This window comes from Lithobates pipiens, unplaced genomic scaffold (assembly GCF_037356315.1).
Source record: "Lithobates pipiens isolate NorthernLeopardFrog02 unplaced genomic scaffold, aLitPip1_a1.2 Scaffold_30, whole genome shotgun sequence".
Lineage (NCBI taxonomy): Eukaryota > Metazoa > Chordata > Amphibia > Anura > Ranidae > Lithobates > Lithobates pipiens.
The window spans coordinates 184,940,084-184,957,606 of NW_027507791.1; the positions used below are offsets into that span (position 1 = coordinate 184,940,084).

Genomic DNA, 17,523 nt, shown 5'->3' on the forward strand with positions numbered 1-17,523 from the left:
CAGGCGGTCTCCCATCCAGGTACTAACCAGGCCCGACCCTGCTTAGCATCCGAGATCAGACGAGATCGAGCGCATTCAGGGTGATGTGGCAGTAGGCGATCTTGCACCCTACTTACAACTCTCTTGAAATAAGCCAAGGTGGTCACCTCGGGCAATCGAGAGGAAAAATACAGCAGGTCGCCAAAGCCAACAACATAATGGAAAAAAGCCTACGGCACCTGGTATTCTCAGGCGGTCTCCCATCCAGGTACTAACCAGGCCCGACCCTACTTAGCATCCGAGATCAGACGAGATCGAGCGCATTCAGGATGATGTGGCCGTAGGCGATCTTGCACCCTGCTTACAACTTTCTTGACAAAAGTCAAGGTGGTCACCTCGGCAATCGAGAGGAAAAATACAGCAGGTCGCCAAAGCCAACAACATAATGGAAAAAAGCCTACGGCACCTGGTATTCTCAGGCGGTCTCCCATCCAGGTACTAACCAGGCCCGACCCTGCTTAGCATCCGAGATCAGACGAGATCGAGCGCATTCAGGGTGATGTGGCAGTAGGCGATCTTGCACCCTACTTACAACTCTCTTGACATAATCCAAGGTGGTCACCTCGGGCAATCGAGAGGAAAAATACAGCAGGTCGCCAAAGCCAACAACATAATGGAAAAAAGCCTACGGCACCTGTTATTCTCAGGCGGTCTCCCATCCAGGTACTAACCAGGCCCGACGCTGCCTTAGCATCCGAGCTCAGACGAGATCGAGCGCATTCAGGGTGATGTGGCAGTAGGCTATCTTGCACCCTACTTACAACTCTCTTGACAAAAGCCAAGGTGGTCACCTCGGGCAATCGAGAGGAAAAATACAGCAGGTCGCCAAAGCCAACAACATAATGGAAAAAAGCCTACGGCACCTGGTATTCCCAGGCGGTCTCCCATCCAGGTACTAACCAGGCCCGACCCTGCTTAGCATCCGAGATCAGACGAGATCGACCGCATTCAGGGTGATGCGGCCGTAGGCGATCTTGCACCCTACTTACAACTCTCTTGACAAAAGCCAAGGTGGTCACCTCGGGCAATCGAGAGGAAAAATACAGCAGGTCGCCAAAGCCAACAACATAATGGAAAAAAACCTACGGCACCTGGTATTCTCAGGCGGTCTCCCATCCAGGTACTAACCAGGCCCGACCCTGCTTAGCATCCGAGATCAGACGAGATCGAGCGCATTCAGGGTGATGTGGCAGTAGGCGATCTTGCACCCTACTTACAACTCTCTTGACATAATCCAAGGTGGTCACCTCGGGCAATCGAGAGGAAAAATACAGCAGGTCGCCAAAGCCAACAACATAATGGAAAAAAGCCTACGGCACCTGTTATTCTCAGGCGGTCTCCCATCCAGGTACTAACCAGGCCCGACGCTGCCTTAGCATCCGAGCTCAGACGAGATCGAGCGCATTCAGGGTGATGTGGCAGTAGGCGATCTTGCACCCTACTTACAACTCTCTTGACAAAAGCCAAGGTGGTCACCTCGGGCAATCGAGAGGAAAAATACAGCAGGTCGCCAAAGCCAACAACATAATGGAAAAAAGCCTACGGCACCTGGTATTCCCAGGCGGTCTCCCATCCAGGTACTAACCAGGCCCGACCCTGCTTAGCATCCGAGATCAGACGAGATCGAGCGCATTCAGGGTGATGTGGCAGTAGGAGATCTTGCACCCTACTTACAACTCTCTTGACATAATCCAAGGTGGTCACCTCGGGCAATCGAGAGGAAAAATACAGCAGGTCGCCAAAGCCAACAACATAATAGAAAAAAGCCTACGGCAACTGGTATTCCCAGGCGGTCTCCCGTCCAGGTACTAAACAGGCCCGACCCTGCTTAGCATCCGAGATCAGACGAGATCAAGCGCATTCAGGGTGATGTGGCCGTAGGCGATCTTGCTCCCTACTTACAACTCTCTTGACAAAAGCCAAGGTGGTCACCTCAGGCAATCGAGAGGAAAAATACAGCAGGTCGCCAAAGCCAACAACATAATGGAAAAAAGCCTACGGCACCTGGTATTCCCAGGCGGTCTCCCATCCAGGTACTAACCAGGCCCGACCCTGCTTAGCATCCGAGATCAGACGAGATCGAGCGCATTCAGGGTGATGTGGCAGTAGGCGATCTTGCACCTTACTTACAACTCTCTTGAAATAAGCCAAGGTGGTCACCTCGGGCAATCGAGAGGAAAAATACAGCAGGTCGCCAAAGCCAACAACATAATGGAAAAAAGCCTACGGCACCTGGTATACTCAGGCGGTCTCCCATCCAGGTACTAACCAGGCCCGACCCTACTTAGCATCCGAGCTCAGACGAGATCGAGCGCATTCAGGGTGATGTGGCAGTAGGCGATCTTGCACCCTACTTACAACTCTCTTGACAAAAGCCAAGGTGGTCACCTCGGGCAATCGAGAGGAAAAATACAGCAGGTCGCCAAAGCCAACAACATAATGGAAAAAAGCCTACGGCACCTGGTATTCCCAGGCGGTCTCCCATCCAGGTACTAACCAGATGAGACCCTGCTTAGCATCCAAGATCAGACGAGATCGAGCGCATTCAGGGTGATGTGGCCATAGGTGGTCTTGCCCCCTACTTACAACTCTCTTGACAAAAGCCAAGGTGGTCACCTCGGGCAATCGAGAGGAAAAATACAGCAGGTCTCCAAAGCCAACAACATAATGGAAAAAATCCTACAGCACCTGGTATTCCCAGGCGGTCTCCCATCGAGGTACTAACCAGGCCCGACCCTGCTTATCATCCGAGATCAGACGAGATCGAGCGCATTCAGGGTGATGTGGCCGTAGGCGATCTTGCACCCTGCTTACAACTCTCTTGACAAAAGTCAAGGTGGTCACCTCGGCAATCGAGAGGAAAAATACAGCAGGTCGCCAAAGCCAACAACATAATGGAAAAAAGCCTACGGCACCTGGTATTGTCAGGCGGTCTCCCATCCAGGTACTAACCAGGCCCGACCCTGCTTAGCATCCGAGATCAGACGAGATCGAGCGCATTCAGGGTGATGTGGCAGTAGGAGATCTTGCACCCTACTTACAACTCTCTTGACATAATCCAAGGTGGTCACCTCGGGCAATCGAGAGGAAAAATACAGCAGGTCGCCAAAGCCAACAACATAATGGAAAAAAGCCTACGGCACCTGTTATTCTCAGGCGGTCTCCCATCCAGGTACTAACCAGGCCCGACGCTGCTTAGCATCCGAGCTCAGACGAGATCGAGCGCATTCAGGGTGATGTGGCAGTAGGCGATCTTGCACCCTACTTAAAACTCTCTTGACAAAAGCCAAGGTGGTCACCTCGGGCAATCGAGAGGAAAAATACAGCAGGTCGCCAAAGCCAACAACATAATGGAAAAAAGCCTACGGCACCTGGTATTTCAGGCGGTCTCCCATCCAGGTACTAACCAGGCCCGACCCTGCTTAGCATCCGAGATCACACGAGATCGAGCGCATTCAGGGTGATGTGGCCGTAGGCGATCTTGCACCCTACTTACAACTCTCTTGACAAAAGCCAAGGTGGTCACCTCGGGCAATCGAGAGGAAAAATACAGCAGGTCGCCAAAGCCAACAACATAATAGAAAAAAGCCTACGGCAACTGGTATTCCCAGGCAGTCCCCCGTCCAGGTACTAACCAGGCCCGACCCTGCTTAGCATCCGAGATCAGACGAGATCAAGCGCATTCAGGGTGATGTGGCGGTAGGCGATCTTGCACCCTACTTACAACTCTCTTGACAAAAGCCAAGGTGGTCACCTCGGGCAATCGAGAGGAAAAATACAGCAGGTCGCCAAAGCCAACAACATAATGGAAAAAAGCCTACGGCACCTGGTATTCCCAGGCGGTCTCCCATCCAGGTACTAACCAGGCCAGACCCTGCTTGGCATCCGAGATCAGACGAGATTGAGTGCATTCAGGGTGATGTGGCCATAGGCGATCTTGCACCCTACTTAAAAACTCTCTTGACAAAAGCCAAAGTGGTCACCTCGGGCAATCGAGAGGAAAAATACAGCAGGTCGCCAAAGCCAACAACATAATGGAAAAAAGCCTACGGCACCTGGTATTCCAAGGCGGTCTCCCATCCAGGTACTAACCAGGCCCGACCCTGCTTAGCATCCGAGATCAGACGAGATCGAGCGCATTCAGGGTGATGTGGCAGTAGGAGATCTTGCACCCTACTTACAACTCTCTTGACAAAAGCCAAGGTGGTCACCTCGGGCAATCGAGAGGAAAAATACAGCAGGTCGCCAAAGCCAACAACATAATGGAAAAAAGCCTACGGCACATGGTATTCCCAGGCGGTCTCCGATCCAGGTACTAACCAGGCCTGACCCTGCTTAGCATCCGAGATCAGACGAGATCGAGCGCATTCAGGGTGATGTAGCCGTAGGCGATCTGGCACCCTACTTACAACTCTCTTGACAAAAGCCAAGGTGGTCACCTCGGGCAATCGAGAGGAAAAACACAGCAGGTCGCCAAAGCCAACGACATAATGGAAAAAAGCCTACGGCACCTGGTATTCCCAGGCGGTCTCCCATCCAGGTACTAACCAGGCCCGACCCTGCTTAGCATCCGAGATCAGACGAGATCGAGCGCATTCAGGGTGATGTGGCAGTAGGCGATCTTGCACCCTACTTACAACTCTCTTGAAATAAGCCAAGGTGGTCACCTCGGGCAATCGAGAGGAAAAATACAGCAGGTCGCCAAAGCCAACAACATAATGGAAAAAAGCCTACGGCACCTGGTATTCTCAGGCGGTCTCCCATCCAGGTACTAACCAGGCCCGACCCTACTTAGCATCCGAGCTCAGACGAGATCGAGCGCATTCAGGGTGATGTGGCAGTAGGCGATCTTGCACCCTACTTACAACTCTCTTGACAAAAGCCAAGGTGGTCACCTCGGGCAATCGAGAGGAAAAACACAGCAGGTCTCCAAAGCCAACAACATAATGGAAAAAATCCTACAGCACCTGGTATTCCCAGGCGGTCTCCCATCGAGGTACTAACCAGGCCCGACCCTGCTTATCATCCGAGATCAGACGAGATCGAGCGCATTCAGGGTGATGTGGCCGTAGGCGATCTTGCACCCTGCTTACAACTCTCTTGACAAAAGTCAAGGTGGTCACCTCGGCAATCGAGAGGAAAAATACAGCAGGTCGCCAAAGCCAACAACATAATGGAAAAAAGCCTACGGCACCTGGTATTCTCAGGCGGTCTCCCATCCAGGTACTAACCAGGCCCGACCCTGCTTAGCATCCGAGATCAGACGAGATCGAGCGCATTCAGGGTGATGTGGCAGTAGGAGATCTTGCACCCTACTTACAACTCTCTTGACATAATCCAAGGTGGTCACCTCGGGCAATCGAGAGGAAAAATACAGCAGGTCGCCAAAGCCAACAACATAATGGAAAAAAGCCTACGGCACCTGTTATTCTCAGGCGGTCTCCCATCCAGGTACTAACCAGGCCCGACGCTGCTTAGCATCCGAGCTCAGACGAGATCGAGCGCATTCAGGGTGATGTGGCAGTAGGCGATCTTGCACCCTACTTAAAACTCTCTTGACAAAAGCCAAGGTGGTCACCTCGGGCAATCGAGAGGAAAAATACAGCAGGTCGCCAAAGCCAACAACATAATGGAAAAAAGCCTACGGCACCTGGTATTTCAGGCGGTCTCCCATCCAGGTACTAACCAGGCCCGACCCTGCTTAGCATCCGAGATCACACGAGATCGAGCGCATTCAGGGTGATGTGGCCGTAGGCGATCTTGCACCCTACTTACAACTCTCTTGACAAAAGCCAAGGTGGTCACCTCGGGCAATCGAGAGGAAAAATACAGCAGGTCGCCAAAGCCAACAACATAATAGAAAAAAGCCTACGGCAACTGGTATTCCCAGGCGGTCCCCCGTCCAGGTACTAACCAGGCCCGACCCTGCTTAGCATCCGAGATCAGACGAGATCAAGTGCATTCAGGGTGATGTGGCGGTAGGCGATCTTGCACCCTACTTACAACTCTCTTGACAAAAGCCAAGGTGGTCATTGGGCAATCGAGAGGAAAAATACAGCAGGTCGCCAAAGCCAACAACATAATGGAAAAAAGCCTACGGCACCTGGTATTCCCAGGCGGTCTCCCATCCAGGTACTAACCAGGCCCGACCCTGCTTGGCATCCGAGATCAGACGAGATTGAGTGCATTCAGGGTGATGTGGCCATAGGCGATCTTGCACCCTACTTAAAAACTCTCTTGACAAAAGCCAAGGTGGTCACCTCGGGCAATCGAGAGGAAAAATACAGCAGGTCGCCAAAGCCAACAACATAATGGAAAAAAGCCTACGGCACCTGGTATTCCAAGGCGGTCACCCATCCAGGTACTAACCAGGCCCGACCCTGCTTAGCATCCGAGATCAGACGAGATCGAGCGCATTCAGGGTGATGTGGCCGTAGGCGATCTTGCACCCTACTTACAACTCTCTTGACAAAAGCCAAGGTGGTCACCTCGGGCAATCGAGAGGAAAAATACAGCAGGTCGCCAAAGCCAACAACATAATGGAAAAAAGCCTACGGCACATGGTATTCCCAGGCGGTCTCCGATCCAGGTACTAACCAGGCCCGACCCTGCTTAGCATCCGAGATCACACGAGATCGAGCGCATTCAGGGTGATGTGGCCGTAGGCGATCTGGCACCCTACTTACAACTCTCTTGACAAAAGCCAAGGTGGTCACCTCGGGCAATCGAGAGGAAAAACACAGCAGGTCGCCAAAGCCAACGACATAATGGAAAAAAGCCTACGGCACCTGGTATTCCCAGGCGGTCTCCCATCCAGGTACTAACCAGGCCCGACCCTGCTTAGCATCCGAGATCAGACGAGATCGAGCGCATTCAGGGTGATGTGGCAGTAGGCGATCTTGCACCCTACTTACAACTCTCTTGAAATAAGCCAAGGTGGTCACCTCGGGCAATCGAGAGGAAAAATACAGCAGGTCGCCAAAGCCAACAACATAATGGAAAAAAGCCTACGGCACCTGGTATTCTCAGGCGGTCTCCCATCCAGGTACTAACCAGGCCCGACCCTACTTAGCATCCGAGCTCAGACGAGATCAAGCGCATTCAGGGTGATGTGGCAGTAGGCGATCTTGCACCCTACTTACAACTCTCTTGACAAAAGCCAAGGTGGTCACCTCGCGCAATCGAGAGGAAAAATACAGCAGGTCGCCAAAGCCAACAACATAATGGAAAAAAGCCTACAGCACCTAGTATTCCCAGGCGGTCTCCCATCGAGGTACTAACCAGGCCCGACCCTGCTTATCATCCGAGATCAGACGAGATCGAGCGCATTCAGGGTGATGTGGCCGTAGGCGATCTTGCACCCTGCTTACAACTCTCTTGACAAAAGTCAAGGTGGTCACCTCGGCAATCGAGAGGAAAAATACAGCAGGTCGCCAAAGCCAACAACATAATGGAAAAAAGCCTACGGCACCTGGTATTCTCAGGCGGTCTCCCATCCAGGTACTAACCAGGCCCGACGCTGCCTTAGCATCCGAGCTCAGACGAGATCGAGCGCATTCAGGGTGATGTGGCAGTAGGCGATCTTGCTTCCTACTTACAACTCTCTTGACAAAAGCCAAGGTGGTCACCTCGGGCAATCGAGAGGAAAAATACAGCAGGTCGCCAAAGCCAACAACATAATGGAAAAAAGCCTACGGCACATGGTATTCCCAGGCGGTCTCCCATCCAGGTACTAACCAGGCCCGACCCTGCTTAGCATCCGAGATCAGACGAGATCGAGCGCATTCAGGGTGATGTAGCCGTAGGCGATCTGGCACCCTACTTACAACTCTCTTGACAAAAGCCAAGGTGGTCACCTCGGGCAATCGAGAGGAAAAATACAGCAGGTCGCCAAAGCCAACAGCATAATGGAAAAAAGCCTACGGCACCTGGTATTCCCAGGCGGTCTCCCATCCAGGTACTAACCAGGCACGACCCTGCTTAGCATCCGAGATCAGACGAGATCGAGCGCATTCAGAGTGTTGTGGCAGTAGGCAATCTTGCACCCTACTTACAACTCTCTTGACAAAAGCCAAGGTGGTCACCTCGGGCAATCGAGAGGAAAAATACAGCAGGTCGCCAAAGCCAATAACATAATGGAAAAAAGCCTACGGCACCTGGTATTCCCAGGCGGTCTCCCATCCAGGTACTAACCAGGCCCGACCCTGCTTAGCATCCGAGATCAGACGAGATCGAGCGCATTCAGGGTGATGTGGCCATAGGCGATCTTGCACCCTACTTACAACTCTCTTGACAAAAGCCAAGGTGGTCACCTCGGGCAATCGAGAGGAAAAATACAGCAGGTCGCCAAAGCCAACAACATAATGGAAAAAAGCCTACGGCACCTGGTATTCCCAGGCGGTCTCCCATCCAGGTACTAACCAGGCCCGACCCTGCTTGGCATCCGAGTTTAGACGAGATCGAGCGCATTCAGGGTGATGTGGCCGTAGGCAATCTTGCACCCTACTTACAACTCTCTTGACAAAAGCCAAGGTGGTCACCTCGGGCAATCGAGAGGAAAAATACAGCAGGTCGCCAAAGCCAACAACATAATGGAAAAAAGCCTACGGCACCTGGTATTCCCAGGCGGTCTCCCATCCAGGTACTAACCAGGCCCGACCCTGCTTAGCATCCGAGATCAGACGAGATCGAGCACATTCAGGGTGATGTGGCCGTAGGCGATCTTGCACCCTACTTACAACTCTCTTGACAAAAGCCAAGGTGGTCACCTCGGGCAATCGAGAGGAAAAATACAGCAGGTCGCCAAAGCCAACAACATAATGGAAAAAAGCCTACGGCACCTGGTATTCCCAGGCGGTCTCCCATCCAGGTACTAACCAGGCCCGACCCTGCTTGGCATCCGAGTTTAGACGAGATCGAGCGCATTCAGGGTGATGTGGCCGTAGGCAATCTTGCACCCTACTTACAACTCTCTTGACAAAAGCCAAGGTGGTCACCTCGGGCAATCGAGAGGAAAAATACAGCAGGTCGCCAAAGCCAACAACATAATGGAAAAAAGCCTACGGCACCTGGTATTCCCAGGCGGTCTCCCATCCAGGTACTAACCAGGCCCGACCCTGCTTAGCATCCGAGATCAGACGAGATCGAGCGCATTCAGGGTGATGTGGCCGTAGGCGATCTTGCACCCTACTTACAACTCTCTTGACAAAAGCCAAGGTGGTCACCTCGGGCAATCGAGAGGAAAAATACAGCAGGTCGCCAAAGCCAACAACATAATGGAAAAAAGCCTACGGCACCTGGTATTCCCAGGCGGTCTCCCATCCAGGAAAACAACCAGGCCCGACCCTGCTTGGCATCCGAGTTTAGACGAGATCGAGCGCATTCAGGGTGATGTGGCCGTAGGCAATCTTGCACCCTACTTACAACTCTCTTGACAAAAGCCAAGGTGGTCACCTCGGGCAATCGAGAGGAAAAATACAGCAGGTCGCCAAAGCCAACAACATAATGGAAAAAAGCCTACGGCACCTGGTATTCCCAGGCGGTCTCTCATCCAGGTACTAACCAGGCCCGACCCTGCTTAGCATCTGAGATCAGAAGAGATCGAGCGCATTCAGGGTGATGTGGCCGTAGGCAATCTTGCACCCTACTTACAACTCTCTTGACAAAAGCCAAGGTGGTCACCCCGGGCAATCAAGAGGAAAAATACAGCAGGTCGCCAAAGCCAACAACATAATGGAAAAAAGCCTACGGCACCTGGTATTCCCAGGCGGTCTCCCATCCAGGTACTAACCAGGCCCGACCCTGCTTAGCATCTGAGATCAGAAGAGATTGAGCGCATTCAGGGTGATGTGGCCGTAGGCAATCTTGCACGCTACTTACAACTCTCTTGACAAAAGCCAAGGTGGTCACCTCGGGCAATCAAGAGGAAAAATACAGCAGGTCGCCAAAGCCAACAACATAATGGAAAAAAGCCTACGGCACCTGGTATTCCCAGGCGGTCTCCCATCCAGGTACTAACTAGGCCCGACCCTGCTTAGCATCAGAAATCAGACGAGATCGAGCGCATTCAGGGTGATGTGGCCGTAGGCGATCTTGCCCCCTACTTACAACTCTCTTGACAAAAGCCAAGGTGGTCACCTCGAGCAATCGAGAGAAAAAATACAGCAGGTCGCCAAAGCCAACAACATAATGGAAAAAAGCCTACGGCACCTTGTATTCACAGGCGGTCTCCCATCCAGGTACTAACCAGGCCCGACCCTGCTTAGCATCCGAGATCAGACGAGATCGAGCGCATTCAGGGTGATGTGGCCGTAGGCGATCTTGCACCCTACTTACAACTCTCTTGACAAAAGCCAAGGTGGTCACCTCGGGCAATCAAGAGGAACAATACAGCAGGTCGCCAAAGCCAACAACATAATGGAAAAAAGCCTACGGCACCTGGTATTCCCAGGCGGTCTCCCATCCAGGTACTAACCAGGCCCGACCCTGCTTAGCATCCGAGATCAGACGAGATCGAGCACATTCAGGGTGATGTGGCCGTAGGCAATCTTGCACCCTACTTACAACTCTCTTGACAAAAGCCAAGGTGGTCACCTCGGGCAATCGAGAGGAAAAATACAGCAGGTCGCCAAAGCCAACAACATAATGGAAAAAAGCCTACGGCACCTGGTATTCCCAGGCGGTCTCCCATTCAGGTACTAACCAGGCCCGACCCTGCTTGGCATCCGAGATCAGACGAGATCGAGCGCATTCAGGGTGATGTGGCCGTAGGCAATCTTGCACCCTACTTACAACTCTCTTGACAAAAGCCAAGGTGGTCACCTCGGGCAATCGAGAGGAAAAATACAGCAGGTCGCCAAAGCCAACAACATAATGGAAAAAAGCCTACGGCACCTGGTATTCCCAGGCGGTCTCCCATCCAGGTACTAACCAGGCCCGACCCTGCTTAGAATCCGAGATCATACAAGATCGAGCGCATTCAGGGTGATGTGGCCATAGGCGATCTTGCACCCTACTTACAACTCTCTTGACAAAAGCCAAGGTGGTCACCTCGGGCAATAGAGAGGAAAAATACAGCAGGTCGCCAAAGCCAACAACATAATGGAAAAAAGCCTACGGCACCTGGTAGCCCCAGGCAGTCTCCCATCCAGGTACTAACCAGGCCCGACCCTGCTTAGCATCCGAGATCAGACGAGATCGAGCGCATTCAAGGTGATGTGGCCGTAGGCGATCGTGCACCCTACTTACAACTCTCTTGACAAAAGCCAAGGTGGTCACCTCGGGCAATCGAGAGGAAAAATACAGCAGGTCGCCAAAGCCAACAACATAATGGAAAAAAGCCAACGGCACCTGGTATTCCCAGGCGGTCTCCCATCCAGGTACTAACCAGGCACGACCCTGCTTTGCATCCGAGATCAGACGAGATCGAGCGCATTCGGGGTGATGTGGCTGTAGGCAATCTTGCACCCTACTTACAAATCTCTTGACAAAAGCCAAGGTGGTCACCTCGGGCAATCAAGAGGAAAAATACAGCAGGTCACAAAAGCCAACAACATAATGGAAAAAAGCCTACGGCACATGGTATTCCCAGGCGGTCTCCCATCCAGGTACTAACCAGGCCCGACCCTGCTTAGCTTCCGAGATCAGACGAGATCGAGCGCAATCAGGGTGATGTGGCCGTAGGCGATCTTGCACCCTACTTACAACTCTCTTGACAAAAGCCAAGGTGGTCACCTCGGGCAATCGAGAGGAAAAATACAGCAGGTCGCCAAAGCCAACAACATAATGGAAAAAAGCCTACGGCACCTGGTATTCCCAGGCGCTCTCCCATCCAGGTACTAACCAGGCCCGACCCTGCTTAGCATCCTAGATCAGACGAGATTGAGCGCATTCAGGGTGATGTGGCTGTAGGCGATCTTGCACCTTACTTACAACTCTCTTGACAAAAGCCAAGGTGGTCACCTCGGGCAATCGAGAGGAAAAATACAGCAGGTCGCCAAAGCCAACAACATAATGGAAAAAAGCCTACGGCACCTGGTATTCCCAGGCGGTCTCCCATCCAGGTACTAACCAGGCCCGAGCCTGCTTAGCATCCGAGATCAGACGAGATCGAGCGCATTCAGGGTGATGTGGCCGTAGGCGATCTTGCACCCTACTTACAACTCTCTTGACAAAAGCCAAGGTGGTCACCTCGGGCAATCGAGAGGAAAAATACAGCAGGTCGCCAAAGCCAACAACATAATGGAAAAAAGCCTATGGCACCTGGTAGTCCCAGGCGGTCTCCCATCCAGGTACTAACCAGGCCCGACCCTGCTTAGCATCCGAGATCAGATGAAATCAAGCGCATTCAGGGTGATGTGGCCGTAGGCAATCTTGCACCCTACTTACAACTCTCTTGACAAAAGCCAAGGTGGTCACCTCGGGCAATCGAGAGGAAAAATACAGCAGGTCGCCAAAGCCAACAACATAATGGAAAAAAGCCTACGGCACCTGGTAGCCCCAGGCGGTCTCCCATCCAGGTACTAACCAGGCCCGACCCTGCTTAGCATCCGAGATCAGACGAGATCGAGCGCATTCAAGGTGATGTGGCCGTAGGCGATCTTGCACCCTACTTACAACTCTCTTGACAAAAGCCAAGGTGGTCACCTCGGGCAATCGAGAGGAAAAATACAGCAGGTCGCCAAAGCCAACAACATAATGGAAAAAAGCCAACGGCACCTGGTATTCCCAGGCGGTCTCCCATCCAGGTACTAACCAGGCACGACCCTGCTTAGCATCCGAGATCAGACGAGATCGAGCGCATTCGGGGTGATGTGGCCGTAGGCAATCTTGCACCCTACTTACAAATCTCTTGACAAAAGCCAAGGTGGTCACCTCGGGCAATCAAGAGGAAAAATACAGCAGGTCACCAAAGCCAACAACATAATGGAAAAAAGCCTACGGCACATGGTATTCCCAGGCGGTCTCCCATCCAGGTACTAACCAGGCCCGACCCTGCTTAGCATCCTAGATCAGACGAGATTGAGCGCATTCAGGGTGATGTGGCTGTAGGCGATCTTGCACCTTACTTACAACTCTCTTGACAAAAGCCAAGGTGGTCACCTCGGGCAATCGAGAGGAAAAATACAGCAGGTCGCCAAAGCCAACAACATAATGGAAAAAAGCCTACGGCACCTGGTATTCCCAGGCGGTCTCCCATCCAGGTACTAACCAGGCCTGACCCTGCTTAGCATCCGAGATCAGACGAGATCGAGCGCATTCAGGGTGATGTGGCCGTAGGCAATCTTTGGACCGTACTTACAACTCTCTTGACAAAAGCCAAGGTGGTCACCTCGGGCAATAGAGAGGAAAAATACAGCAGGTCGCCAAAGCCAACAACATAATGGAAAAAAGCCTACGGCACCTGGTATTCCCAGGCGGTCTCCCATCCAGGTACTAACCAGGCCCGACCCTGCTTAGCATCCGAGATCAGACGAGATCGAGCGCATTCAGGGTGATGTAGCCGTAGGCGATCTGGCACCCTACTTACAACTCTCTTGACAAAAGCCAAGGTGGTCACCTCGGGCAATCGAGAGGAAAAACACAGCAGGTCGCCAAAGCCAACAGCATAATGGAAAAAAGCCTACGGCACCTGGTATTCCCAGGCGGTCTCCCATCCAGGTACTAACCAGGCCCGACCCTGCTTAGCATCCGAGATCAGACGAGATCGAGCGCATTCAGAGTGTTGTGGCAGTAGGCAATCTTGCACCCTACTTACAACTCTCTTGACAAAAGCCAAGGTGGTCACCTCGGGCAATCGAGAGGAAAAATACAGCAGGTCGCCAAAGCCAACAACATAATGGAAAAAAGCCTACGGCACCTGGTATTCCCAGGCGGTCTCCCATCCAGGTACTAACCAAGCCCGACCCTGCTTAGCATCCGAGATCAGACGAGATCGAGCGCATTCAGGGTGATGTGGCCGTAGGCGATCTTGCACCCTACTTACAACTCTCTTGACAAAAGCCAAGGTGGTCACCTCGGGCAATCGAGAGGAAAAATACAGCAGGTCGCCAAAGCCAACAACATAATGGAAAAAAGCCTACGGCACCTGGTATTCCCAGGTGGTCTCCCATCCAGGTACTAACCAGGCCCGACCCTGCTTAGCATCCGAGATCAGACGAGATCAAGCGCACTCAGAGTGATGTGGCCGTAGGCGATCTTGCACCCTACTTACAACTCTCTTGACAAAAGCCAAGGTGGTCACCTCGGGCAATCGAGAGGAAAAATACAGCAGGTCGCCAAAGCCAACAACATAATGGAAAAAAGCCTACGGCACCTGGTATTCCCAGGCGGTCTCCCATCCAGGTACTAACAAGGCCCGACCCTGCATAGCATCCGAGATCAGACGAGATTGAGCGCATTCAGTGTGATGTTGCCATAGGCGATCTTGCACCCTACTTACAACTCTCTTGACAAAAGCCAAGGTGGTCACCTCGGGCAATCGAGAGGAAAAATACAGCAGGTCGCCAAAGCCAGCAACATAATGGAAAAAAGCCTACGGCACCCGGTATTCCCAGGCGGTCTCCCATCCAGGTACTAACCAGGCCCGACCCTGCTTAGCATTTGAGTTCAGACGAGATCAAGCGCATTCAGGGTGATGTGGCCGTAGGCGATCTTGCACCCTACTTACAACTCTCTTGACAAAAGCCAAGGTGGTCACCTCGGGCAATCGAGAGGAAAAATACAGCAGGTCGCCAAAGCCAACAACATAATGGAAAAAAGCCTACGGCACCTGGTATTCCCAAGCGGTCTCCCATCCAGGTACTAACCAGGCCCGACCCTGCTTAGCATCCGAGATCAGACGAGATGTAGCGCTTTCAGGGTGATGTGGCCATAGGCGATCTTGCACCCTACTTACAACTCTCTTGACAAAAGCCAAGGTGGTCACCTTGGGCAATCGAGAGGAAAAATACAGCAGGTCGCCAAAGCCAACAACATAATGGAAAAAAGCCTACGGCACCTGGTATTCCCAGGTGGTCTCCCATCCAGGTACTAACCAGGCCCGACCCTGCTTAGCATCCGAGATCAGACGAGATCAAGCGCACTCAGGGTGATGTGGCCGTAGGCGATCTTGCACCCTACTTACAACTCTCTTGACAAAAGCCAAGGTGGTCACCTCGGGCAATCGAGAGGAAAAATACAGCAGGTCGCCAAAGCCAACAACATAATGGAAAAAAGCCTACGGCACCTGGTATTCCCAGGTGGTCTCCCATCCAGGTACTAACCAGGCCCGACCCTGCTTAGCATCCGAGATCAGACGAGATCAAGCGCACTCAGGGTGATGTGGCCGTAGGCGATCTTGCACCCTACTTACAACTCTCTTGACAAAAGCCAAGGTGGTCACCTCGGGCAATCGAGAGGAAAAATACAGCAGGTCGCCAAAGCCAACAACATAATGGAAAAAAGCCTACGGCACCTGGTATTCCCAGGCGGTCTCCCATCCAGGTACTAACAAGGCCCGACCCTGCATAGCATCCGAGATCAGACGAGATTGAGCGCATTCAGTGTGATGTTGCCATAGGCGATCTTGCACCCTACTTACAACTCTCTTGACAAAAGCCAAGGTGGTCACCTCGGGCAATCGAGAGGAAAAATACAGCAGGTCGCCAAAGCCAGCAACATAATGGAAAAAAGCCTACGGCACCCGGTATTCCCAGGCGGTCTCCCATCCAGGTACTAACCAGGCCCGACCCTGCTTAGCATTTGAGTTCAGACGAGATCAAGCGCATTCAGGGTGATGTGGCCGTAGGCGATCTTGCACCCTACTTACAACTCTCTTGACAAAAGCCAAGGTGGTCACCTCGGGCAATCGAGAGGAAAAATACAGCAGGTCGCCAAAGCCAACAACATAATGGAAAAAAGCCTACGGCACCTGGTATTCCCAAGCGGTCTCCCATCCAGGTACTAACCAGGCCCGACCCTGCTTAGCATCCGAGATCAGACGAGATGTAGCGCTTTCAGGGTGATGTGGCCATAGGCGATCTTGCACCCTACTTACAACTCTCTTGACAAAAGCCAAGGTGGTCACCTCGGGCAATCGAGAGGAAAAATACAGCAGGTCGCCAAAGCCAACAACATAATGGAAAAAAGCCTACGGCACCTGGTAGCCCCAGGCGGTCTCCCATCCAGGTACTAACCAGGCCCGGCCCTGCTTAGCATCCGAGATCAGACGAGATCAAGCGCACTCAGGGTGATGTGGCCGTAGGCGATCTTGCACCCTACTTACAACTCTCTTGACAAAAGCCAAGGTGGTCACCTCGGGCAATCGAGAGGAAAAATACAGCAGGTCACCAAAGCCAACAACATAATGGAAAAAAGCCTACGGCACATGGTATTCCCAGGCGGTCTCCCATCCAGGTACTAACCAGGCCCGACCCTGCTTAGCATCCTAGATCAGACGAGATTGAGCGCATTCAGGGTGATGTGGCTGTAGGCGATCTTGCACGTTACTTACAACTCTCTTGACAAAAGCCAAGGTGGTCACCTCGGGCAATCGAGAGGAAAAATACAGCAGGTCGCCAAAGCCAACAACATAATGGAAAAAAGCCTACGGCACCTGGTATTCCCAGGCGGTCTCCCATCCAGGTACTAACCAGGCCCGACCCTGCTTAGCATCCGAGATCAGATGAGATTGAGCGCATTCAGGGTGATGTGGCCGTAGGCAATCTTTGGACCGTACTTACAACTCTCTTGACAAAAGCCAAGGTGGTCACCTCGGGCAATAGAGAGGAAAAATACAGCAGGTCGCCAAAGCCAACAACATAATGGAAAAAAGCCTACGGCACCTGGTATTCCCAGGCGGTCTCCGATCCAGGTACTAACCAGGCACGACCCTGCTTAGCATCCGAGATCAGACGAGATCGAGCGCATTCGGGGTGATGTGGCCGTAGGCAATCTTGCACCCTACTTCCAAATCTCTTGACAAAAGCCAAGGTGGTCACCTCGGGCAATCAAGAGGAAAAATACAGCAGGTCACCAAAGCCAACAACATAATGGAAAAAAGCCTACGGCACATGGTATTCCCAGGCGGTCTCCCATCCAGGTACTAACCAGGCCCGACCCTGCTTAGCATCCTAGATCAGACGAGATTGAGCGCATTCAGGGTGATGTGGCTGTAGGCGATCTTGCACCTTACTTACAACTCTCTTGACAAAAGCCAAGGTGGTCACCTCGGGCAATCGAGAGGAAAAATACAGCAGGTCGCCAAAGCCAACAACATAATGGAAAAAAGCCTACGGCACCTGGTATTCCCAGGCGGTCTCCCATCCAGGTACTAACCAGGCCCGACCCTGCTTAGCATCCGAGATCAGACGAGATCGAGCGCATTCAGGGTGATGTGGCCGTAGGCGATCTGGCGCCCTACTTACAACTCTCTTGACAAAAGCCAAGGTGGTCACCTCGGGCAATCGAGAGGAAAAACACAGCAGGTCGCCAAAGCCAACAGCA

The 17,523-nt window shown here is 52.5% G+C and overlaps 36 non-coding genes and 41 pseudogenes across 36 annotated transcripts in view; all 77 read right to left on the minus strand.

Annotated features, from left to right (window-relative positions):
- Window positions 1-97, minus strand: part of LOC143952006 (5S ribosomal RNA) — a 119-nt gene extending 22 nt beyond the window's left edge. Inside the window, exon 1 of the ribosomal RNA XR_013267224.1 lies at window positions 1-97. This exon is cut by the window's left edge and continues 22 nt beyond it. This is a non-coding gene — a ribosomal RNA (5S ribosomal RNA).
- Window positions 98-206: 109 nt separating this feature from the next.
- LOC143953862 (5S ribosomal RNA) lies at window positions 207-325 on the minus strand. Its single transcript, XR_013268905.1, has one exon. It is a non-coding gene; the product is annotated as a 5S ribosomal RNA (ribosomal RNA).
- A 108-nt stretch (window positions 326-433) lies between these two features.
- Window positions 434-552, minus strand: LOC143954092 (5S ribosomal RNA). Its single transcript, XR_013269114.1, has one exon. It is a non-coding gene; the product is annotated as a 5S ribosomal RNA (ribosomal RNA).
- A 109-nt stretch (window positions 553-661) lies between these two features.
- Window positions 662-781, minus strand: LOC143948569 (5S ribosomal RNA; annotated as a pseudogene).
- A 109-nt stretch (window positions 782-890) lies between these two features.
- LOC143953509 (5S ribosomal RNA) lies at window positions 891-1,009 on the minus strand. Its single transcript, XR_013268584.1, has one exon. It is a non-coding gene; the product is annotated as a 5S ribosomal RNA (ribosomal RNA).
- A 109-nt stretch (window positions 1,010-1,118) lies between these two features.
- On the minus strand, window positions 1,119-1,237 carry LOC143943764 (5S ribosomal RNA; annotated as a pseudogene).
- Window positions 1,238-1,346: 109 nt separating this feature from the next.
- LOC143948571 (5S ribosomal RNA) lies at window positions 1,347-1,466 on the minus strand (annotated as a pseudogene).
- A 109-nt stretch (window positions 1,467-1,575) lies between these two features.
- On the minus strand, window positions 1,576-1,694 carry LOC143953761 (5S ribosomal RNA). The gene has a single exon (XR_013268813.1). It is a non-coding gene; the product is annotated as a 5S ribosomal RNA (ribosomal RNA).
- A 109-nt stretch (window positions 1,695-1,803) lies between these two features.
- On the minus strand, window positions 1,804-1,922 carry LOC143944978 (5S ribosomal RNA; annotated as a pseudogene).
- Window positions 1,923-2,031: 109 nt separating this feature from the next.
- On the minus strand, window positions 2,032-2,150 carry LOC143952007 (5S ribosomal RNA). The gene has a single exon (XR_013267225.1). It is a non-coding gene; the product is annotated as a 5S ribosomal RNA (ribosomal RNA).
- Window positions 2,151-2,259: 109 nt separating this feature from the next.
- LOC143946785 (5S ribosomal RNA) lies at window positions 2,260-2,378 on the minus strand (annotated as a pseudogene).
- Window positions 2,379-2,487: 109 nt separating this feature from the next.
- Window positions 2,488-2,606, minus strand: LOC143948076 (5S ribosomal RNA; annotated as a pseudogene).
- A 109-nt stretch (window positions 2,607-2,715) lies between these two features.
- On the minus strand, window positions 2,716-2,834 carry LOC143953470 (5S ribosomal RNA). The gene has a single exon (XR_013268550.1). It is a non-coding gene; the product is annotated as a 5S ribosomal RNA (ribosomal RNA).
- Window positions 2,835-2,942: 108 nt separating this feature from the next.
- LOC143946880 (5S ribosomal RNA) lies at window positions 2,943-3,061 on the minus strand (annotated as a pseudogene).
- Window positions 3,062-3,170: 109 nt separating this feature from the next.
- On the minus strand, window positions 3,171-3,289 carry LOC143947004 (5S ribosomal RNA; annotated as a pseudogene).
- A 109-nt stretch (window positions 3,290-3,398) lies between these two features.
- Window positions 3,399-3,516, minus strand: LOC143945568 (5S ribosomal RNA; annotated as a pseudogene).
- Window positions 3,517-3,625: 109 nt separating this feature from the next.
- LOC143947772 (5S ribosomal RNA) lies at window positions 3,626-3,744 on the minus strand (annotated as a pseudogene).
- Window positions 3,745-3,853: 109 nt separating this feature from the next.
- LOC143944964 (5S ribosomal RNA) lies at window positions 3,854-3,972 on the minus strand (annotated as a pseudogene).
- A 110-nt stretch (window positions 3,973-4,082) lies between these two features.
- Window positions 4,083-4,201, minus strand: LOC143943962 (5S ribosomal RNA; annotated as a pseudogene).
- A 109-nt stretch (window positions 4,202-4,310) lies between these two features.
- LOC143947088 (5S ribosomal RNA) lies at window positions 4,311-4,429 on the minus strand (annotated as a pseudogene).
- A 109-nt stretch (window positions 4,430-4,538) lies between these two features.
- Window positions 4,539-4,657, minus strand: LOC143952008 (5S ribosomal RNA). Its single transcript, XR_013267226.1, has one exon. It is a non-coding gene; the product is annotated as a 5S ribosomal RNA (ribosomal RNA).
- A 109-nt stretch (window positions 4,658-4,766) lies between these two features.
- LOC143944969 (5S ribosomal RNA) lies at window positions 4,767-4,885 on the minus strand (annotated as a pseudogene).
- Window positions 4,886-4,994: 109 nt separating this feature from the next.
- On the minus strand, window positions 4,995-5,113 carry LOC143953472 (5S ribosomal RNA). The gene has a single exon (XR_013268551.1). It is a non-coding gene; the product is annotated as a 5S ribosomal RNA (ribosomal RNA).
- Window positions 5,114-5,221: 108 nt separating this feature from the next.
- Window positions 5,222-5,340, minus strand: LOC143944070 (5S ribosomal RNA; annotated as a pseudogene).
- A 109-nt stretch (window positions 5,341-5,449) lies between these two features.
- LOC143947005 (5S ribosomal RNA) lies at window positions 5,450-5,568 on the minus strand (annotated as a pseudogene).
- Window positions 5,569-5,677: 109 nt separating this feature from the next.
- Window positions 5,678-5,795, minus strand: LOC143945570 (5S ribosomal RNA; annotated as a pseudogene).
- Window positions 5,796-5,904: 109 nt separating this feature from the next.
- On the minus strand, window positions 5,905-6,023 carry LOC143946060 (5S ribosomal RNA; annotated as a pseudogene).
- Window positions 6,024-6,130: 107 nt separating this feature from the next.
- On the minus strand, window positions 6,131-6,249 carry LOC143953409 (5S ribosomal RNA). Its single transcript, XR_013268494.1, has one exon. It is a non-coding gene; the product is annotated as a 5S ribosomal RNA (ribosomal RNA).
- Window positions 6,250-6,359: 110 nt separating this feature from the next.
- LOC143949013 (5S ribosomal RNA) lies at window positions 6,360-6,478 on the minus strand. Its single transcript, XR_013265449.1, has one exon. It is a non-coding gene; the product is annotated as a 5S ribosomal RNA (ribosomal RNA).
- A 109-nt stretch (window positions 6,479-6,587) lies between these two features.
- Window positions 6,588-6,706, minus strand: LOC143945708 (5S ribosomal RNA; annotated as a pseudogene).
- A 109-nt stretch (window positions 6,707-6,815) lies between these two features.
- On the minus strand, window positions 6,816-6,934 carry LOC143952009 (5S ribosomal RNA). The gene has a single exon (XR_013267227.1). It is a non-coding gene; the product is annotated as a 5S ribosomal RNA (ribosomal RNA).
- A 109-nt stretch (window positions 6,935-7,043) lies between these two features.
- On the minus strand, window positions 7,044-7,162 carry LOC143946134 (5S ribosomal RNA; annotated as a pseudogene).
- A 109-nt stretch (window positions 7,163-7,271) lies between these two features.
- On the minus strand, window positions 7,272-7,390 carry LOC143953073 (5S ribosomal RNA). The gene has a single exon (XR_013268189.1). It is a non-coding gene; the product is annotated as a 5S ribosomal RNA (ribosomal RNA).
- Window positions 7,391-7,498: 108 nt separating this feature from the next.
- LOC143947986 (5S ribosomal RNA) lies at window positions 7,499-7,618 on the minus strand (annotated as a pseudogene).
- A 109-nt stretch (window positions 7,619-7,727) lies between these two features.
- Window positions 7,728-7,846, minus strand: LOC143952918 (5S ribosomal RNA). Its single transcript, XR_013268049.1, has one exon. It is a non-coding gene; the product is annotated as a 5S ribosomal RNA (ribosomal RNA).
- A 109-nt stretch (window positions 7,847-7,955) lies between these two features.
- LOC143952623 (5S ribosomal RNA) lies at window positions 7,956-8,074 on the minus strand. Its single transcript, XR_013267782.1, has one exon. It is a non-coding gene; the product is annotated as a 5S ribosomal RNA (ribosomal RNA).
- Window positions 8,075-8,183: 109 nt separating this feature from the next.
- Window positions 8,184-8,302, minus strand: LOC143946384 (5S ribosomal RNA). Its single transcript, XR_013265205.1, has one exon. It is a non-coding gene; the product is annotated as a 5S ribosomal RNA (ribosomal RNA).
- Window positions 8,303-8,411: 109 nt separating this feature from the next.
- Window positions 8,412-8,530, minus strand: LOC143952609 (5S ribosomal RNA). Its single transcript, XR_013267770.1, has one exon. It is a non-coding gene; the product is annotated as a 5S ribosomal RNA (ribosomal RNA).
- A 109-nt stretch (window positions 8,531-8,639) lies between these two features.
- On the minus strand, window positions 8,640-8,758 carry LOC143949148 (5S ribosomal RNA). Its single transcript, XR_013265462.1, has one exon. It is a non-coding gene; the product is annotated as a 5S ribosomal RNA (ribosomal RNA).
- A 109-nt stretch (window positions 8,759-8,867) lies between these two features.
- On the minus strand, window positions 8,868-8,986 carry LOC143952611 (5S ribosomal RNA). Its single transcript, XR_013267771.1, has one exon. It is a non-coding gene; the product is annotated as a 5S ribosomal RNA (ribosomal RNA).
- A 109-nt stretch (window positions 8,987-9,095) lies between these two features.
- LOC143953636 (5S ribosomal RNA) lies at window positions 9,096-9,214 on the minus strand. Its single transcript, XR_013268700.1, has one exon. It is a non-coding gene; the product is annotated as a 5S ribosomal RNA (ribosomal RNA).
- A 109-nt stretch (window positions 9,215-9,323) lies between these two features.
- Window positions 9,324-9,443, minus strand: LOC143948154 (5S ribosomal RNA; annotated as a pseudogene).
- A 109-nt stretch (window positions 9,444-9,552) lies between these two features.
- Window positions 9,553-9,671, minus strand: LOC143944130 (5S ribosomal RNA; annotated as a pseudogene).
- Window positions 9,672-9,780: 109 nt separating this feature from the next.
- Window positions 9,781-9,899, minus strand: LOC143944232 (5S ribosomal RNA; annotated as a pseudogene).
- Window positions 9,900-10,008: 109 nt separating this feature from the next.
- On the minus strand, window positions 10,009-10,127 carry LOC143944673 (5S ribosomal RNA; annotated as a pseudogene).
- Window positions 10,128-10,236: 109 nt separating this feature from the next.
- On the minus strand, window positions 10,237-10,355 carry LOC143954589 (5S ribosomal RNA). Its single transcript, XR_013269566.1, has one exon. It is a non-coding gene; the product is annotated as a 5S ribosomal RNA (ribosomal RNA).
- A 109-nt stretch (window positions 10,356-10,464) lies between these two features.
- On the minus strand, window positions 10,465-10,583 carry LOC143949160 (5S ribosomal RNA). Its single transcript, XR_013265463.1, has one exon. It is a non-coding gene; the product is annotated as a 5S ribosomal RNA (ribosomal RNA).
- A 109-nt stretch (window positions 10,584-10,692) lies between these two features.
- Window positions 10,693-10,811, minus strand: LOC143951211 (5S ribosomal RNA). Its single transcript, XR_013266504.1, has one exon. It is a non-coding gene; the product is annotated as a 5S ribosomal RNA (ribosomal RNA).
- Window positions 10,812-10,920: 109 nt separating this feature from the next.
- LOC143944917 (5S ribosomal RNA) lies at window positions 10,921-11,039 on the minus strand (annotated as a pseudogene).
- A 109-nt stretch (window positions 11,040-11,148) lies between these two features.
- Window positions 11,149-11,267, minus strand: LOC143945987 (5S ribosomal RNA; annotated as a pseudogene).
- A 109-nt stretch (window positions 11,268-11,376) lies between these two features.
- Window positions 11,377-11,495, minus strand: LOC143945861 (5S ribosomal RNA; annotated as a pseudogene).
- Window positions 11,496-11,604: 109 nt separating this feature from the next.
- Window positions 11,605-11,723, minus strand: LOC143950502 (5S ribosomal RNA). The gene has a single exon (XR_013265863.1). It is a non-coding gene; the product is annotated as a 5S ribosomal RNA (ribosomal RNA).
- Window positions 11,724-11,832: 109 nt separating this feature from the next.
- Window positions 11,833-11,951, minus strand: LOC143946846 (5S ribosomal RNA; annotated as a pseudogene).
- A 109-nt stretch (window positions 11,952-12,060) lies between these two features.
- LOC143951547 (5S ribosomal RNA) lies at window positions 12,061-12,179 on the minus strand. Its single transcript, XR_013266809.1, has one exon. It is a non-coding gene; the product is annotated as a 5S ribosomal RNA (ribosomal RNA).
- Window positions 12,180-12,288: 109 nt separating this feature from the next.
- LOC143945397 (5S ribosomal RNA) lies at window positions 12,289-12,407 on the minus strand (annotated as a pseudogene).
- A 109-nt stretch (window positions 12,408-12,516) lies between these two features.
- On the minus strand, window positions 12,517-12,635 carry LOC143944590 (5S ribosomal RNA; annotated as a pseudogene).
- Window positions 12,636-12,744: 109 nt separating this feature from the next.
- LOC143953769 (5S ribosomal RNA) lies at window positions 12,745-12,863 on the minus strand. The gene has a single exon (XR_013268821.1). It is a non-coding gene; the product is annotated as a 5S ribosomal RNA (ribosomal RNA).
- A 109-nt stretch (window positions 12,864-12,972) lies between these two features.
- LOC143946430 (5S ribosomal RNA) lies at window positions 12,973-13,091 on the minus strand (annotated as a pseudogene).
- Window positions 13,092-13,200: 109 nt separating this feature from the next.
- Window positions 13,201-13,319, minus strand: LOC143951404 (5S ribosomal RNA). Its single transcript, XR_013266680.1, has one exon. It is a non-coding gene; the product is annotated as a 5S ribosomal RNA (ribosomal RNA).
- A 110-nt stretch (window positions 13,320-13,429) lies between these two features.
- Window positions 13,430-13,548, minus strand: LOC143947809 (5S ribosomal RNA). Its single transcript, XR_013265339.1, has one exon. It is a non-coding gene; the product is annotated as a 5S ribosomal RNA (ribosomal RNA).
- Window positions 13,549-13,657: 109 nt separating this feature from the next.
- LOC143955017 (5S ribosomal RNA) lies at window positions 13,658-13,776 on the minus strand (annotated as a pseudogene).
- Window positions 13,777-13,885: 109 nt separating this feature from the next.
- On the minus strand, window positions 13,886-14,004 carry LOC143949983 (5S ribosomal RNA). Its single transcript, XR_013265538.1, has one exon. It is a non-coding gene; the product is annotated as a 5S ribosomal RNA (ribosomal RNA).
- A 109-nt stretch (window positions 14,005-14,113) lies between these two features.
- LOC143952679 (5S ribosomal RNA) lies at window positions 14,114-14,232 on the minus strand. The gene has a single exon (XR_013267832.1). It is a non-coding gene; the product is annotated as a 5S ribosomal RNA (ribosomal RNA).
- A 109-nt stretch (window positions 14,233-14,341) lies between these two features.
- LOC143948555 (5S ribosomal RNA) lies at window positions 14,342-14,460 on the minus strand (annotated as a pseudogene).
- Window positions 14,461-14,569: 109 nt separating this feature from the next.
- On the minus strand, window positions 14,570-14,688 carry LOC143950937 (5S ribosomal RNA). Its single transcript, XR_013266256.1, has one exon. It is a non-coding gene; the product is annotated as a 5S ribosomal RNA (ribosomal RNA).
- A 109-nt stretch (window positions 14,689-14,797) lies between these two features.
- LOC143945048 (5S ribosomal RNA) lies at window positions 14,798-14,916 on the minus strand (annotated as a pseudogene).
- A 109-nt stretch (window positions 14,917-15,025) lies between these two features.
- Window positions 15,026-15,144, minus strand: LOC143951431 (5S ribosomal RNA). Its single transcript, XR_013266704.1, has one exon. It is a non-coding gene; the product is annotated as a 5S ribosomal RNA (ribosomal RNA).
- A 109-nt stretch (window positions 15,145-15,253) lies between these two features.
- LOC143951432 (5S ribosomal RNA) lies at window positions 15,254-15,372 on the minus strand. The gene has a single exon (XR_013266705.1). It is a non-coding gene; the product is annotated as a 5S ribosomal RNA (ribosomal RNA).
- Window positions 15,373-15,481: 109 nt separating this feature from the next.
- Window positions 15,482-15,600, minus strand: LOC143948556 (5S ribosomal RNA; annotated as a pseudogene).
- Window positions 15,601-15,709: 109 nt separating this feature from the next.
- Window positions 15,710-15,828, minus strand: LOC143950949 (5S ribosomal RNA). The gene has a single exon (XR_013266267.1). It is a non-coding gene; the product is annotated as a 5S ribosomal RNA (ribosomal RNA).
- Window positions 15,829-15,937: 109 nt separating this feature from the next.
- On the minus strand, window positions 15,938-16,056 carry LOC143945049 (5S ribosomal RNA; annotated as a pseudogene).
- A 109-nt stretch (window positions 16,057-16,165) lies between these two features.
- On the minus strand, window positions 16,166-16,284 carry LOC143946374 (5S ribosomal RNA; annotated as a pseudogene).
- Window positions 16,285-16,393: 109 nt separating this feature from the next.
- On the minus strand, window positions 16,394-16,512 carry LOC143946432 (5S ribosomal RNA; annotated as a pseudogene).
- A 109-nt stretch (window positions 16,513-16,621) lies between these two features.
- Window positions 16,622-16,740, minus strand: LOC143951184 (5S ribosomal RNA). The gene has a single exon (XR_013266480.1). It is a non-coding gene; the product is annotated as a 5S ribosomal RNA (ribosomal RNA).
- Window positions 16,741-16,850: 110 nt separating this feature from the next.
- LOC143944419 (5S ribosomal RNA) lies at window positions 16,851-16,969 on the minus strand (annotated as a pseudogene).
- Window positions 16,970-17,078: 109 nt separating this feature from the next.
- Window positions 17,079-17,197, minus strand: LOC143946433 (5S ribosomal RNA; annotated as a pseudogene).
- Window positions 17,198-17,306: 109 nt separating this feature from the next.
- Window positions 17,307-17,425, minus strand: LOC143953650 (5S ribosomal RNA). Its single transcript, XR_013268711.1, has one exon. It is a non-coding gene; the product is annotated as a 5S ribosomal RNA (ribosomal RNA).
- Between the last annotated feature and the right edge of the window lie 98 nt (window positions 17,426-17,523).